The sequence below is a fragment of the Dipodomys merriami genome, unplaced genomic scaffold (assembly GCF_024711535.1).
Source record: "Dipodomys merriami isolate MVZ:Mamm:240054 unplaced genomic scaffold, mDipMer1.0.p SCAF_872, whole genome shotgun sequence".
Classification (NCBI taxonomy): Eukaryota; Metazoa; Chordata; class Mammalia; order Rodentia; family Heteromyidae; genus Dipodomys; species Dipodomys merriami.
Window position 1 is genome coordinate 1 of NW_027206482.1, and position 18,586 is coordinate 18,586.

The window sequence follows — 18,586 nt, forward strand, 5'->3', positions numbered from 1 at the left end:
ACTGTAAATACCGAGATGACCATTATATGCTTTTATCCAAACAAATATAATTACAATAAAGCTTCAGTTATAAATTAGGTACAGTAAGACAATTATAACAGTAACTAATAAAAATAGAAAAAATGTAACAATATACTGTAAAAAAAAAAGTAATGTGAAATGGATGTGGAAATGCATACCTGTAATTCCAGGAAACAGATGCCTAGGCAGGAAAATAATCAAAGATATCTACAGTGAAACTTTAGCTCCAAAAGAACCAAAAAAACAAAATAAAGGTATTTTGTGAATGTGGTCTCTTTCAAATTATGAGATGTTTTTCCATTAATCTTTTCAGAGCACAGTTGAGCACAGGTAAATTTTTGGGTCTTTGTCCATCCCAAAAAACAAGAAAGAGAGGGGTCTGATGAAAGTTAAGTGCGGTGCTTGCCCATTCTCCAGCCTCCCTCAGCCGAGGAGACAATCAGACACAGCGAGGAGCCAAGTCAAGTAGCAAGAAAACTCATTCATTAACAGAGAGCAGCCCTTTTTAAAGCCAAAAAAAGCGGGTGGCATGGCAGGGGAGGAAGAGGAACCAATCACTGTCAAGGTCACACCCTATCATGCACTTAAGCTTTCACTGGCTGGTTAAGCACTGAAAGTAAGGTAAATTGTGCTCTGCCAACACAACTCCTTCTCAGCATCATCTTTGCTACCAAGGTGCTCTGCGTAACTAATTACAGAAGGGGAAATTACAGTGAAGGGGACTACTGTATAATTGTTTTGTGAAGAGGAAAACATATCTTATTAAAAGGTTATTTTCTGAAAAGAAAAACCATGCACAATTCTTTTGCCTTTTTCTGAAATTCTAAGACATTTCTCCCCTCCCAACTAACCATCTTCCCTCCTGGGTACTGGAAAGGACAAGCACTCCCAAACTATCTTAGCTGTACCATCAAGTCTTTCCATGGCAACAATGTTTAATAAGAAATGTATTCATTACCTTTCTCAGGTAATTGTAACCTCTCTGTATGGTATTTTCACAATTAAAAAGAAAAAGCAGAAGTACAAACATGATTTATTCCTGAATAATCAAGCTTCCTATAGACTGTTTCACTCTTCCTGTTTTGCTCCCAGATGCCCAGGAGACCTTGGTTTGAAGACATATTCTGTATTGTCAGGTGTGTGAGATAAATGACTTCCTTAGAAGAAAATGTGAATTTGAAGATTGAAATTGAGAAGGGAAATCAAACTCTTCTATCTTTTTTACTAAGGACCAGAAAACAATGATAATGTGCTCACTTGCTGAGTAAGCAACTTTTGCCACCTGTGGTAATGAATTTCATTTTGATGCTGTTGTGAAATGTATCTGACATGTGTCCTGAACCCTAATTCTTTATTTTCTGAAAGCACCACCTACTCAGAAATTCTGATTTGTGCTGTGAGTATTTATTTCCAGTAAAATGTAGTTGCTTGGATATTTTGATTTTGAGAAATCTTGGTTAGTTTGATATTATTCTCTCATTTAAATTATAAGCAAGTAAAAATCAATTGAACCTGATTAAATGAAGTACTTTCTTCCCATTTACTCTGGTACAGATTTCTCTGATTTAGGAAATCTACATTTTAAGTCATTCTGGATGCCTAACTAGGTCTGTGTATGTGGATGAGTCAATAAGAATTGCAGACTTTGCCACATTGATTTTGGAGCAAAACCTTATAGCTGGTAACTGGGCAATGATTCAAAAGACACCTGAGTCTGAAGCCATGAGGACTCCTGCCTGCGTTCAGCTCCAAATCTCTTCTACAACACCCCTCACTTCCCAAACAGTGGTTTCTTTTGCTATCCAAAAAGGTTTCTGGAGCTTCATCTTACGCTGGCCTCCTAGTATGCCAACATGCAGGGAGTCAAAGCAAGCAAGGCAGATGTGGCAGAGGCATTTTTTTCGTCAGTTGTGGGGCCTGAACTCTGGGACTGGGCATTTTCCCTCAGCTCTTCAGCTCAAGTCTAAAACCGCTGATCTAAACAGCTGCATATATCAACTAGATTTAACAGACATCTATTGAATATTTCACCCAGTAGCATCAGAACACACGTTTTTCTCTGCAGCACATAGAACATTTTCCAAAATAGACCACATTTATGTCACAAAGCAAACTTGTGCAAACTCAGAAACATTGAAGTTATACCATGCATTTGCTCACACCACAAGGTAATAAAATTAGAACTCAACACCAAAAACCACCAAAGAAAGTCCTGTAACATATGGAGGCTGAACAAGACACTGTTGAATCACCAATGGGTCAGGGAAGAGATTAGAATGGAAATTCAAATGTTCATGATATTCAACAAAAATGAGCACACAATTTACCAGCCCTTCTAGGACAAAGCAAAGGCAGTCGTTAGAGGTGAGTTTATAGCTTTGAGTTACTAATTGGAGATATCTAAAACCAACAATTTAATGAGACATCTGAACCTCCTTGAAAAAGAGCAGCAAGATAAACCCTAATCCAGGAGATGGAAATAAATAATTAAAATTAAATCAGAATTAAACTAATTAGAATGGAAGAAAACCATAGAAAGAACCAACAAAAGAAAGAGTTGGTTCTTCAACAAAATTGACAGACCCTTAGCAAATCTTATCAAGAAAAGAAGAAAACTCACCCAAATAAATAAACTCAGAGATGAAAATGGAAACATCACCAGAGAAACAACCAAGATTCAGAACATTAAAAGAGAATACTTATCAAAAATATGCTAATAAGATTGAGAAATTGGCTGAAATGGACTTTTTAATAGCAAATATTGACATGCCAAAACTAAACCAAGATGGGTTAAAACATTTTAACAGGACCATATCAAACATTGAGATAGAAACAGCAATAAGAGAAGTCCAATCTAAGAAAAGCCCAGGACCAGAAAGATTTGCAGCAGAATTCTACAAGGCCTTTAAAGCAGACCTCACACCAGTAGCTCTTCAATGAAATTGAAAGGGAAAGTTCACTACTGAACTCATTCTATGAAGACATCATAACCCTTAACCCAAAACCAGTCAGGGACTCATCAAAAAAAGAGAACTGTAGACCCTTTTCTTTGATGAACATCGATACTAAATTTTGGCCAATCAACTTGAACAATTCATGCAAAAAAAATCAAACACCACGATCAAACAGTATTCATTTCCGAGATGCAAAGCTGGGTCAATATATGCAAATCAATTAATAAAATTCATCACATCAACAAGACCAAGGATAAGAACCACATGTTTATCTCAATAGATGCAGAAAAGGCATTTGGCAAGATTCAACACCCATTGATAATGAAAACTCTGGAAAAACTAGGAATCCAGGGAACATTCCTCAATACAAAAAGGCTGTATATGACAATCCTACAGCCAGCATTATACTTAATGATGAAAAGCTAACGCCATTTCCTCTTAAATCAGGAACGAGACAAGGATGACCATTCTCACCACTCCTCTTCAATCTAGTATTAGAATGCCTATCTACAGCAATAAGACAAGATGCAAACATAAAATTGATCCAAATAGGGCAAGATGATGAAAAACTCTCCCTCTTTGCAGATGGAATGATCTTGTATTTCAAGAATCCCACTGACTCCACTCCCAAATTATTCAAGCTTATTCAGACTTGGACAAAGTAACAGGGTATAAAGTTAACCCTCAAAAATCAATGGCTTTTCGGTATGCCAACAATGAGAAAAGTGTGGCTGAAATCAGGAAAGCAACTCCATTCATAAGAGCTCCACAAAATTAAACTACCTAGGAATTAACTTAACCAAAGAAGTGAAGGACCTCTATGATGAAAACTTTAAAAACCTGAAAAAGAAAATCAAAATAGAACACACAAAGTGGCAAAACCTCCCATGCTCCTGCATTGGAAAGATCAACATCATGAAAATGGCAATACTTCCCAAGGCTATCTACAAATTCAATGCAATACCTATCAATAGCCCAAATTCATTCTTCAAAGAATAGAAGAGACAATCCAAAAATTCATATGGAACAATAAAAGAACAAGGATAGCATAAAAGATCATTAACAGAAAGAAATGTGCTGGAGGAATATCAATACCAAATTTCAAACTCTACTACAACACCATATTAATCAAAACAACTTGGTAATGGCACAAGAACAGACCTCAGGACCAATGGAATAGAATTGAACCTACAGATATATATCTATCTAATCTTCGATAAGGAAGCTAAATAATTAGAATGGAAGTAGGACAGCTTCTTCAGTAAATGGTGCTGGCAAAATTGGTTAATCACTTGTAGAAAACTAAAGCTAGACTCTTATAAATCACCCTGCACAAGAATCAACTCCAAATGGATGAAAGACCCCGGAGTCAAAGCAGACACTCTGGAAACATCACAGGTCTCCTTGGCACAGGCCAAAATTTTCTTAAATAGAGACCCAGAAACACAACAAATCAAAGAAAATTTGGACAAATGGGATTGCATGAAATTGCAGAACTTCTGCAAGGCAAAGAACATAGCTATCAAGATCCATAGAAAGCCCAAGAATTGGGAGATGATCTTCAGTAGCCATACAATGGACAAAGGTCTCATATCTAAAATATACCTGGAACTCAAAAAATTAAATCCCCCAACAACAAATCCTCAGAGAAACAACTGCCAAATAAATAAGTGGCCTAAAGACTTAAAGAGAAACTTCTCTAAAGAAGAAAGAAGGATGGCCAATAGACACATGAAGAAATGCTCAACCTCCCTAGCCATAAAAGAAATGCAAATCCATACAACATTGAGATACCACCTCAGCCCAGTTAGAATAGCTATAATCAAGAACTCTAATAACAACAGATACTGGAGGAGATGGGGTCACAAGGGAATCTTACTGCATAGTTGGTGGGAGGTTCCTCAAAAAGACTCCAGATAGAGCTCCCCTGTTTCCCAGCAATCCCACTTTGGGGCATTTACCCAAATGATCACAAACAAGATCATACTAAAGCTACCAGCACAACTATTTTTATTGCAACATTATTTACCATAGATAAGTTATGGAACCAACTAAAATACCCCTCATTATATGAATGGATGTAGAAAATGTGGTATATATACCCAATGCAATTCTATGCCTCTATCAGAAATAATGTAATTGCCCCATTTGTTAGGAAATGGAAAGACTTGGAAAAAATTAAGTGAAGTAAGCCAGGCCCCAAAATATAGGTCCCATGATTTTCCTTATTTGCAATAACTAGTGTATTTTTGAGACAAGCAGAAAAGGTAAGATAAGTTCATGTTAGGTGAAATGAACCCCAAGATAAGTATTGAAATGTTTTTTTTTTCTTTCTTGCAATTGTTTCTAACATATTTATAAGATTATTTCTTTGTTACTTTGTATGTCCCTCCCCCATGGTATAACCCCTGCTTCCATTTTATTTGATATTGGAATAATTTGTGAAGGGAATGGGCAAAACCAACCTTTAAATAGGGATACGTCAGACCCATTGCAACAATGAGCTATACAAGTCATTATGTCCAATAACGAACTTTACAACTTTTGCCAGGGGCAGGGTGTTGGGGGCTTGGAGAGGGGAGATTGGAAAGGATGAGAAGTGGAAACAGGAGGAGGCAACAACGCTTGATAAGAAATTTACTCATTACCTTACCCATGTAATTGTAACCCCTCTGTATGGCATTTTGCGAAAAAAAATTTAAAAAACGTTTGGCAGAATAATGTCAAAAAGGTTTTGACAGAATAATCATTAGTGTATCACCTAGAATCTGGATATGGTTAGTAACTCTAGAGGATTTTCTCATACTTTCAGAATTTTTGTAAACATACATAATAAGTCAAATGAGGTGTTTTATACCTATAATCCTAGCTACTCTGAAAATGGAAATGTCGACAGTTGCAGTTCAAGGTCAAGCTACAAGAGACCTCCAGCTCAATCAATAAAAGCTGGGTGTGACAATGTGTGGCTGTCATCCTACATATGTTGGACATAAAACTAGGAAGTTCACTATCCAGGTAGCCTAGGAATAAACAAATACAAGATTCTATCTCAAACACACACAAAGCAAAAATTGCTGGATGTGGCATGGTTCAAGTGATCAGATGCCTGCCTGGCAAATCCAAGGCTCTGAATTTGAATCCAAGTACTTACCTCAAAATATTAAAAATAAATAATATGAATTAATTCTCTAAATCACTTCTCAGTGCAATTATCTTATGTATTCTTCAAATAATCTTTTAGTGAAGGCAGAGAATTGATTAAACCAGATCAATATGATAGGTGAAATGAACCCAAGAATAAGTATTGAAATGTTTTATTTTCTTGCTTACAATTGTTTCTAACATATTTATAAGATTATTTCTTTGTACTGGGAATGCCTAGCTTCTTCATGGCTCACAGGCTGGTGTGCTCATGTGGACCCATTCACCAATTATGCCTGCTATGCCCCGAGTTCAGATCCCAGCCCTGCCAAAAGATTCATCTTGATGTCAGAAGCAAATCGTTGCCCTGTTTTCCTTTCCTGTGCAACTGCTGGGTTTCAGTTAGGATGGAGAATGCATGGGCCACCCTGTGGTCATGGGAATAAGTTGTTATACATGTCAGCCGAGTTATACATGTCATCATACACTCAAGAAAATACACAATACATCCATGAATAGCATACAAAATAAAAACCACAACTACACTTAATATACGATGCAGTCCACACACGGATGTGAATATATATCCCATGTTTCAATGATGCATTGAGGACTATTTTGGCCTCCCAGGGGCTCAATTTCAGTTCCTGGGAACAGCCCAGCTCCTTACTAGCTCACAGTCTGGTGTGATCACTTGGACCCAATGGGCAGTTGGGCTTCCTAGGACTCGAGTTCAAATCCCAGCACTGCCCAAATTCACCCTGATGTGAGAAGCCAGTCATTGCACTTGTTTTCATGTGCTGTGCAAATTCTGGGTCTCAGCTAGGATAGAGAAGGTATAGGCAACTCTACATTCATGGGAATAGGTTGTCATCCAGTTCACCACAGTTATATCTGTCAACCTATACTTAAGAAAATATACAATACATCAATGTCTAAGACACAAAATAAAGAGAATGAGTACACCAAATGCAAGATGTCGCCCTCTCATGTTTGGAAATATAGATCCTTTGTTTAATTATGAATTTATGACTATATTTGCCCCCACCAGGACTACATCACAGGTCCCAGGAATGGCCTACCTCCTTAGTGGTTCACAGGCTGGTGTGCTCACCATGACCCATTCACCAGTTGGGCCTGCTAGGCCTTGAATTCAAATTCCAGCATTGCCAAAAGATTCATTCTAATGTGAAAAGCCTATGGTTGCTGATGTTTTCCTGTTCTGTGAATGTCTTGACTCTCATTGAGGATGGAAAATGCTATATAAGCAAATCAGTAGCCATGGGAATAGGTTGTCATCCATGTAAACACAGTTATACCTGTCACCATATTCAATAAAATGCACAATACATCCATGAATAAGATAAATAAAAAATGAATAAAAAGTGTAACTACACTGAATGCAAGATGCATACCACACCTGTAGGTAAAGAGAGATCCTATGTTTAAAAAAGGTGGGCTTGCTATTTTGTCCAGTGCTGGGGCTTCAAATCAGGCCCTAAACCAGGCCTGACATTCTAGTCTTCAAGGATCGTGATCTTCCCCTTCCCCCTCAGTGCAACAGAGCTATCCAAACCTGAATTCATATCCCATCGCTCACAAATGATCCATCCTGATGTCAGAAGCCAGTTGTTGCACACCTTTTCCTCTCCTGTGAAAGTCCTGAGTCTCAACCAAGAAGAGGAATTCATAAGCAACCCTATAACCATAGGAACAGGTTGTCATCCATGTCAGCAAAGTTATACCTGTCACCATATTTAGTAAAATACAGAATACCTCCATGAATAGAGATAAAATAAGAAGAAGTTCACCGAACACAAGATGCTGAACAAACATGTATGTCAATATAGATCGTATGTTTAAATTATGAATTCATGACTATAGTGGACCACCCTGGCAATCAATGTAAGATCCTGGGAATGGCCTAGCTCGTTAGTTGCTCACAGGTTAGTGTGTTCACCTTGACTTATTGGCCACTTGGTCCTACTAGGACCTGAGTTAAGATCTCAGCACTACCAACAAGTGGATCATGGAGTAAGAAGCCAAGTGTGAAACTTATTTTCCTTTTCTCTGAATATCCTGGGTGATCCTGAGAATCCTGGCATGATGGAGAACATTTCTATAAATCTAGATGCTCTGTGATAGGATGTCATCAATGTAATAAATTTAAGGTGTTTCATCTTAGTACAATCAATGGTAAATAAATGAATAAAATAAAAAATACAAGAACAACCACATCCTATCTTTACAAGGTATATAAATAGTATGTTTCCAGAGCTAGGGCTTGAATACAGGACTAGTGAACAGGCCTAACTTTCTTATCTTCAAATATGGTGATCTTCCCCTTCATCCACATTGCTCCAGATTTACCCAGATCCTGAGTTCAAATCCAAATCCTGGAAGAATAAACAGCGTGAATTGCAAGCCAGGGAGCTAAATTTTTTTATTTTACTTTTCTCAATATGGCTGCTGATCTCAGGTCGTGGCAACTCTGCCTCAGCTTTGATCACCCTAGGCTGGGTTGCAGCCACTAGATCTACAGCTCCTCCTGGGAACCTAGACCCTCAGGCCTTGCAAGGAAAGCAATGCACAGAAAAAATATGGCCATTTTATGTTTTCTTCCTTTGCATGGTGACCCTCATGGGTCTGAATGACACTGTTGCAAAGGGTACTTCATCTTGCATTGCTGAAGGCTGCCAGACTATCAGGGATGCCATAGGCCCACGTGGCAACATAGACTCTGATTTCGAATCCCTGTCCTGACACCAACCAATGGCAGGAGCTACTAAGAAAATGGTTCCCATCCATAGGATTAACAATGGAATGTTGTCAATGTCACGGTTGAATGAATTGATCATGAATGATTCTCCTATAAAATTAGACAGCATCATTTCAGGAGGTTCATGCATTTTATTTAATATTTATGAAGCATTGAAAGAATATTATTACGTAAAGGAAGCAATAATTTCAGGACACTGATTTCATTAATAGTTTAAGGATGAAAACAATTAATTACATTACATTAATTACATGGAGGCATAATTAATACCCAGGGATTGGAAGGAATGTAGTCTATATAACTGAATACTGTATAAACTTCTCTGACACTCTATAAAGATATATATTTATTAGCGTACTGCCATCTGCATGTCAATCTTCTCTTATTTTGGTCACCCCTGGGGCTTGATCTGAAGTCCTGGGAACAACCTGTCAGCTCAATTTGCCCCAGGATGGCATGCTAACACTCACACATTCATGAATTGGGCCTTGTAGGCTTGGAGGTCTTGAGTTCAGATGCCAGCACTCCCAAAAATGAATCATGTAGTAAGAAGATGATGTGACAAGTTTTCCTGTTCAGTGAAAGTCCTGGGTGTCAGGTATGAAATGGAATACATATGCAGACCTATATCCTGTGTAATCAATGTGATCAATGTTTTATGTTCCATAATAGTCAATAAAATAAATGGTCAATACATGAATAAAACAACAAAATAAAATAACTACACTGAATGCAATATGGAGTCAACATATGTATATAAATATAAATCATATATGTAAATTGTACAGGAATAGATAGGATGTTTTCTAGTGTTGGAGATCTATTTTAGGCATAAGGAACAGACCTGAATTTCTTGACTTTAAGTAGGCCAGCTTCCCATTCCCACACAGTGCAACAGAGTTACCAAGACATTGAGTTTCAATCCCAGTCCTGGCAGAAAAATGGTACCTTTGCAGTATGTGATGCCCAATTCTTAAGCATTTCATTATGCCTCCATTTTATGAATGTGATTGTTTAACTGCTTAATAAAGAATTAACAAAAATCGATCATATAATTGTGTATAATTTTATCCTAGAATCATTCAAGAACAGCCCAACATGACATATATCACATTCCATTGGTATTCCTATGGATAGAAATGAGTTCCTTAGGATCTCCAGCCATTTGGAGGTGGCAGGACCAGGATTCCAACTGTGAGCTCCAGCTCCCACCACTTCAACCTGGGGATAGGGTACTCACCAGTCTGTCCAAGAATATCAGCAAGACCAATGATTAGACAGGCACCAGTGGCTCTCAGCAGTCCTCCTTGATACTTACAAGGCTGTGATGGGAGGATCATGGTCAAAGTCATCCTAGTCAGGAAAGTCCTTGAGACCTCTGTCCAACTTCAGTGCCAACAAAGCCAGAAGTCCAGGGCTCCAGTGTGGAGGGCGAGCCTTGAGCAAAAGCAGTGTACAGACTGTGCCCAGATCCTGAGTTCAAGGTCCGGGTCTGGCAACAAAAAGTCATACAGAACAATCTGTGCAGCCATCCAGCTAAAGCAGGTCACCATCTCATCTCCAACTGAATTAGACATTGTTCCTTGGGAAAAGATCTGGGGGAGCTGCTATCTTCTTGACTCCGCCCATGCTGCTCGCATCACAGAATTCTGGCCACACCCCCATTCTTTCATGGTTATTTCTGACCAATGGGATACAAGAATGGTGATCACGCCCACATTCCATGCTGCCTAGTAGCACCCGGGATTCCCTCTGTTAGTTTACAACACTACCAGCAGTTGAGGAAAGTAGAGGTGGCTGAGTGGTGAGGAAGAGACTCAAGCAACTTTGGACTATGGTAGGAAATTGAGATGCCTGCCCGCACCCTCGCTCCCTCCTCACCTTTCCAAGTTGCAGGATTTCAAACCTCAGGCAATGGTGCACTGCCAGCCTGCCTAAAGCCCTTGCCTGGTCCCTGATCTTGGTTCTCTGCTCTTGGCCCATGTGTTTGCAATGCCGCTGCCATTGCTGCTTGCCCCACCTGGAGCAGCCCCCAGCAGCTTTTCTCAGCAGCACAGGTGAGTGGCTGCCCCCAAATCACCACTACCTGGGCTCAGACACCCCTCTGGGGGCACCATGATCCCATGCTTGTTTCCTCATCCTGGCTCTGCGGAGCCACCTTTCTGTCTTGGGCATTTCTGAAATAGAAACTCAATATATGCTTTAGTTGGACTGGATCGAGGTCCTCCTATCTGGGACAGGTATGCTCCACCAGGCCTGGTCCTCTGTAGTTGGGATGGTAAACATGTAGCCCCATACTCAGTCATCGATTTAGATGGATTATCCCAAACTTTTAGTCCACAGCAGCCGATTCTTGACCACAGGTGAAGCTCTGGGTAGGGCCACAACCATCAGACCTCATTTTCCTCACAGGACAGTTTTGAGGAAAAAAGGGATTTATAGAGAGGGAATCTCTGGAGCATGGCTTGGCATGGAGGGAGTGGCATTCAGAGAAGGTTCTCTGCAATTCTGTGAGCAAATGACAGGAAGATACCCACAAAGAGCTCAGGTGGGGCCAGTTATTAATCATGCAACAGCTGAGGATTTTGAAAAAAAACATGGCTCTTTTTAATCATTACGCTATCCCCATGAGGAAGGGGATCCTTCACTGTGTTGAATTTTGCATCTGGGGAAACCGAAGCACAGAGAAGTCAGGTGACCTCCTTATGATTTCAACTTCACAGGACGCTCGGCCTGACTTCACTACCATGCTCCCTAGGACAATGGGTGCTATTCAATACCACTTCTTGTAGTAGGAAGTCTACTTCTTGTCAGTTGTGGGGTTTGAACCCTAAGCATGGGCACTGATCTTAAGCTCCTCAGCAAAAGGCTAGTGCTCTATCACTTGAGCCCACAGCACCACCTCTGGTTTTCTGGTGGTTCTTTGGAAATAAAAGTCTCAAAGACGTTCCTGCGGGGGCTGGCTATGAACCATGATCCTCATATGTCAGCCTCCAGTGTAGTTAGGATTAGAGTTCTGAGCCACCGACACAACTTAATTTTAATTCTGACTTCTCTCTCTCTCTTTTACAAAAACTGGTTGAATAGGTGCTGGAGGAGGGGGTCCAGCATCCCCATGTGGCTGGAATCCAAGGTGACCCTCTCATTCTGGAGGTGGGCTGTGGGTCAGGAGCTGTCCCGCTCAGCCTGTTGAAACAGCTCCCTGAGGTAAGCCCCACTATTCCCTAGCTAGACCATGAAATTCATTGTCCATCCAGCCTTACTGGACTTATTGAATTGTATTGCTTTCTACATCATTTTCTATCACCTGACCAAACTTATGATACAGAGTTACGGAGTGAAAATGTAATGCCTTCTTAAGAAAGTCATTTAGGGCTCTGGGAATGTGGCTTCATGGTATGGTGATTCCCTAGCATGCATGAAACCCTGGGTTCAATTCCACAGTAACACAGAAAAAAGAAAAACACTAGAAGGAATGCTGTGCCTCAAGTGGAAGAGTGCTAGCCTTGAGAAAAAAAAAGCTCAGGAATAATTCCCTACCCCTGAGTTTAAGCCCCAGGACCGGCAAAACAATTAGTAAATGGAAAATAAAGAACCCATACTTGAAATATATAATTGCTACTTCCATACTGACACCTGATAATAGCCTCTAATTCATGTATTTTACTTAGGATACTGTGTTGAAAAAAGTTTTGTTCATTAAGTCACAGCAATTAATGCCAGGAATGTGCTTAGATGTCAGCTGAAGATTGATTCTGGAAATTCAAGGATTCAAGGATTTTGGGTCATCACTGCTAATCACAAAGTGAAAAGTAGTCTAAGTGTGATTTTGAAATCTTTTTGATCAGTTTTGGCATCAAAAATGCAGAGGGTAATTAATAGTTGTGACAGAAAATAAGGAGTAACTCCAGATGTAAGGAAAAAATGATAGTAAATAAGGTATACCAGAAACTGGTCTAGAGAACCATTTTTGGTTATTGAAGAACTAGTTGTCAACTAGGTTTTTGCTCATTGCCTTTATCATTCTAAATCTCTTAGGCTAGTTCTTAATCTCTGCGTGATAAATGTTTCTCCTTTTTTTTTTTTTTACTTCTGTGCCTTTTTTCCTCTTTCTTCTTTTTTAAAATTTTTTATTTTTTTAATTTTAATTTTAATTTTTTGTGAACATACTGTACAGAGGGGTTACAATAACTGGACAAGATAATGAGTACATTTATCAATCATTGCAGCCTCCTCCATTGTTGACCTTTCACATCCCTTCCCATCCTCTCCCCAACCCCGAACCCGAACTCCTCCACTCCGCACCAAAGTTGTAAAGTTCGTTTTTGTCATGAAAACTTGTACTTCTCATAGTTGCATCGGGTCCAGCTGTATCCTTAAATGACTTGTTTTTCCACATCTCCTCCACAAATTATAACGACATCAAATATAATGAAAGCAGTGGTTGTACTGTGGGGGAGGGACATACAAAGCAACAAAGATAAACTTATAAGTGAGTTAGAAACAAATGCATGAAAAAAACATTTAAATACATATCAAGGGTTCATTATCTGACCTTTACTGCTTGACTCATACATATATTTGATATTGCAAATAAGGGAACCCATGGGACCTATGTTTTTTTGGGCTTGGCTTACTTCACTTAATACAATTTTTTCCAAGCCTTTCCATTTCCTAACAAATGGGACAATGTCATTCTTTCTGATGGAGGAATAGAATTCCATTGTGTATATATAACACATTTTCTTGATCCATTCATCTACTGAGGGGCATCTGGGTTGGTTCCATATCTTAGCTATAGTAAATAATGCTACAATAAACATAGTTGTACTGGTAGCTTTAGTGTGGTCTTGTTTGTGAACATTTGGGTAAATGCCCAAAAGTGGGATTGCTGGGTCATAGCAGAGCTCTATTTGAAGTCTTCAGGAACCTCCATACTGCTTTACAAAGTGGTTGAACAAGTTTACACTCTGACCAACAATGAAGTAAGGTTCCCTTCTGTCCACATCCCCTCCAGCATCTGTTGTTGTTGGAGTTCTTGATTATAGCCATTCTAACTGGTGTGAGGTGGTATCTCAATGTTGTTTTGATTTGCATTTCTTTTATGGCTAGGGAGGTTGAGCATTTCCTCATGTGCCTATTGGCCATCCTTCTTTCTTCTTCAGAGAAATTTCTTTTTAAATCTTTAGGCCACTTATTTATTGGGCAGTTGTTTCTTTGAGGATATGTTGTTGGGGGATTTAACTTTTTGAGTTCCAAGTATATTTGAGATATGAGACCCTTGTCCATTGTATGGCTAGTGAAGATCTTCTCACAATCCATGGGCTTTATATTAATCTTGTTAGCTAGGTCCTTTGCGAGGCAGAAGCTCTGCAACTTCATGCAATCACATTTGTCCAACCTTTCTTTGATTTGTTGTGTTTCCTGGTCTCTATTAAGAAAATTTCGGCCTGAGCCAAGGAGGCCTAGGATTTCTCCTATTCCATCCTGTAACGTTTTCAGAGTGTCTGCTTTGACTCCGAGGTCTTTGATCCATTTGGAGTTTATTCTGGTGTAGGGTGTTATATAAGGATCTAGTTTTAGTTTTCTACAAGTAGTTAACCAATTTTGCCAGCACCATTTACGGAAGAGACTGTCTTTCTTCAATCCTATTATTTTAGTACCCTTATCGAAGATTAATTGGCTATAGGTCTATAGGTTCATTTCTGAGTTTTCAATTCTATTCCATTGGTCCTGAGGACTGTTCTTATGCCAGTAACAAGCTCTTTTGGTTACTATGGCTTTATAGTAGAGTTTGAAATTTGTTATTGATATTCCACCAGCAGTGTTCTTTCCGTTGAGGAGCGTTTTTGCTATTTGTGGTCTTTTATTGTTCCATATGAATTTTTGGATTGCCTCTTTTATTTCCTTGAAGAATGAGGTTGGAATTTTGATCGGTATCGCATTGAATTTGTAGATACCCTTGGGAAGTATTGCCATTTTCATGATGTTAATCTTTCCAATCCAGGAGCATGGGAGATTTTGCCATTTTCTAAGTTCTGTTTTGATTTCCTTCTTCAAGATTTTAAAGTTTTCATCATATAGTTCCTTCACTTCTTTGGTTAAGTTAATTCCTAGGTATTTTATTTTTTGAGGTGCTATTACAAATGGAGTTACTTTCCTAATTTTATCCACACTTTTCTCATTGTTGGCATTCAGAAAAGACATTGATTTTGGGGGGTTAAATTTATGCCCTACTATCTTGCCAAAATTGTGAATCAGCTTGAGTAATTTGGGAGTGGAGTCCATGGGATTCTTTAAATACAAGATCATGTCATCTTCAAAGAGCGAGAGTTTTATTTCTTCTTTCACTATTTGGATCCCCTTTATGTTTTTGATCTTGTCTTATTGCTGTAGCTAGGCATTCTAATACTAGATTGAAGAGAATTGGAGAGAGTGGACATCCTTGTCTTGTTCCTGAGTTAAGAGGAAATGGGTTTAGTTTTTGACCATTAAGTATAATGCTGGCTGTAGGTTTGTCATACAGAGCCTTTATTATATTGAGTAATGTTCCATGGATTCATAATTTTTCCAAAACCTTCATGATAATCAGGTGTTGGGGCGCTGCGCCAGCTTCCCTCCCCCCCACTTCCTCCCATGTCTCCCCTCCCCCTCTCCCAGTTCCCATGGGTCAGTCTGCTGGCTCCACAATGGGAGCCGCCACCGCCCCCGCTGCTGCCGCTGCAGCTTGATAGTTTTTCGCGCTCCTCCTTTTTCTCCTCCTCCTTTGCCTCCTCCTCTTTCTCCTCCTCTTTTAGGGCTCCAGTCAGGCCGAGCCGGCTCTGCTCACGAAAATTCAGACATGGCAGAACTTTTTATGGAATGTGAAGAAGAGCTAGAGCCATGGCAGAAGAAAATAAAAGAAGTTGAGGATGATGACAATGATGAGCCAATCTTTGTTGGAGAGATAGCAAGTTCAAAACCAGCAATTTCAAATATTTTGAACAGAGTTAACCCAGCTCATATTCAAGGGGAATAAGAATGGTGCGCTCAGTCGAGGTATTTCTGCTGCATTCAAGTCTACAAGTCAACACAATACGAACCCATCAAATCAAGTTGCTGCCTCGCCAGTAAATTTTCATCTGAATCTAGATCTTCAGATAGCTCTGTTATTGTAGAGCCTTTTTCTAAACCTGGCTATTTAACAAAGTCATCCCGAGTTGTATCTAGTAATTCTTCTGAGTTACTGTTTGACTTGACCCAGAATACAGAATTACCACAGTACCAAGGGATACCAACAATTTCTGTAGCAGGTCTGAATGAAAATTTGTTTTTATCAAAACGTCCTTCTGCTTCTGAACAGTGTAAATCCAAAAAATCCCAAGCCTGGTGAAAGTGTTTCTGTAACAGATTCCTCAGCTGTATTCCCTGTAGTTAAAACTCCTTCACTGATTTCTCCCCAAGCTATGCCATCAAAAGGTGAAAATACTTCATCAAATTAATCTAAAGATGGAACGCCTTTTCCACGAGCTTGTCCAAAGTGCAATATTGATTTCAATCTTCTGGATCCTATGAAAAATCACATGCAGTATTGTTGTCCAGACATGATAAATGACTTTTTGGGACCAGATAAAACAGAAAACTCAAATACAGCAAATAAAGCTATGACTGCTGATTCAGAGAAAGGAAAATTGATCATGTTAGTTAATGACTTTTATTATGGAAAACATGAAGGAGATATCCAGGAAGAACAGAAGACTCATACAACCTTTAAATGCTTCAGTTGCTTGAAAGTTCTCAAAAATAATATTAGGTTTATGAACCACATGAAACACCACTTGGAACTTGAGAAGCAGAGCAGTGAGAGCTGGGAAAACCACACCACCTGCAAGCACTGCTACCGGCAATTTCCCACACCCTTCCAGCTGCAGTGCCACATCGAGAGTACACACACTCCTCACGACTTTTCTACCATTTGTAAAATCTGTGAATCATCATTTGAAACAGAACATGTTCTTTTACAACATATGAAGGACAATCATAAACCCGGTGAGATGCCATATATCTTCCAGGTTTGCAATTATAGATCATCATCATTTTCTGATGTAGAAACTCATTTTCGAACATCTCATGAAAACACTAAGAATTTACCTTGTCCATTTTGCCTCAAAGTTATCAAAATTGCAACACCCTATAAGCATCATTATATGAAGCATCAGAAAAAAGGAATACATCGTTGTACAAAATGCAGACTGCAATTTTTGACCTGCAAGGAGAAAACACTTCCTATTTGATGCTATTACATTTTTTAAATAAATAAGCATTCTCTACGTGATCACTTGAGGGGTTAACTCTTTCTATAAATGTGTTTAATCACTCTAGAGTACTGTATCAAACATCCATAATCATTATCAAGAACTTGTGATTGAGATGAGAAAGAAATATCTAGATTTCTCGCTTCTCTTTTCCTCTTCTCCTTTTTCTAGTGAGAATTCTCAGCCTTTCTCCAAATTCTCCTATTAATAAAGAAAGAATGACACATTGTGGATATCAAGCAAAAGGCTCCAAAGCCTGAGTTTTATTGTTTCAGAAATAGATGAAATAAATCAGAGTGGCCCAAGGAAGAAGAAAAGCAAGATGTTTCCCTTTCTGGCTTCAACAATAGAGACTGAACACGACTCTAAACATCTAATAAACAATTTTCCTTAGCTAATTTTTAAAAAATATTGTTTTTTAATAAATAATAATTTTAACAATTAAAAAATTTAAAATATGTAGTAATTTGCTGTTTGCTTTTAGTAGGCATGAAATAAGACTGCATTAACATTGTGTGAGTTGAGAGGCTAAATTTTATCAGAATCCAAACAAAATGAAAAATATATGATTTTAAGAAAATAGCTTTTAGGTATATTTTCAACATGACATACACACAGGGACATCTTTTTTCTTCTTTTCCTCTCCACACTTCAATAAGCAGTTCATGTAATTCAAATAGCTGTGTTTCTTTCAGAAATAGATTACACATAAACAAGTTAAAAGATGAGAACCAGTATTGGTGGTGCATTCTTTAAAAATAGCAGTCAAATAACTATTAACCATAATTCCAAAATACTAATCAAATGCTTTTGAAAAGAGAAGATTGTAAGCAGAATATACAAAAAGTGATAGTGCCAGCACTGCTTCAGGAGCTGCTGTCTGATATTTAAGATTTCTAGTAAATGACAATTTTTAATCAGGATTAAATGCTTTCAGGAACCAAATTTTTTCTAGTTATATTTTATTGAAGGAATATGTTGTTCAAAATTAATGAAAGGGTAACAGGTTATAACCTGTAGAAAGAATGCTTACACACTCATTGTGGTAGGCATTAAATACCTTCCCAAAATATCTATAGTACACAAATTTGAATAATTATCAGATGGGCAAAGTATACTCAAAAGTCCCAGTTGTACTTCGAAAGGGACATCATTAGGTAAGAAACATCAGAAAGATGTAAAGATGCTACATTAGAAGATTAAGAAAAAGACAAGAACAAACATACTGAAGTTTCTGGGAAGCGGAACAGGAAGTATATGGCTTTTCCACTAGATTCACCTGAAAAATATTTTAGCTCTGTAGGAGGCTCTATTTTAATCTAGTGAGACTTATTTTGGATTTCTGTCCTTTAGAAATGTAAATGATAAATACGGATTATTCAACACAATTATCTTGT

At 38.6% G+C, this 18,586-nt stretch overlaps 1 pseudogene; it reads left to right on the top strand.

Moving 5' to 3' along the window:
- Nucleotides 1-15,733: 15,733 nt before the first annotated feature.
- Nucleotides 15,734-17,193, top strand: LOC138820384 (zinc finger protein 280D pseudogene; annotated as a pseudogene).
- The last annotated feature ends 1,393 nt before the right edge of the window (nucleotides 17,194-18,586 follow it).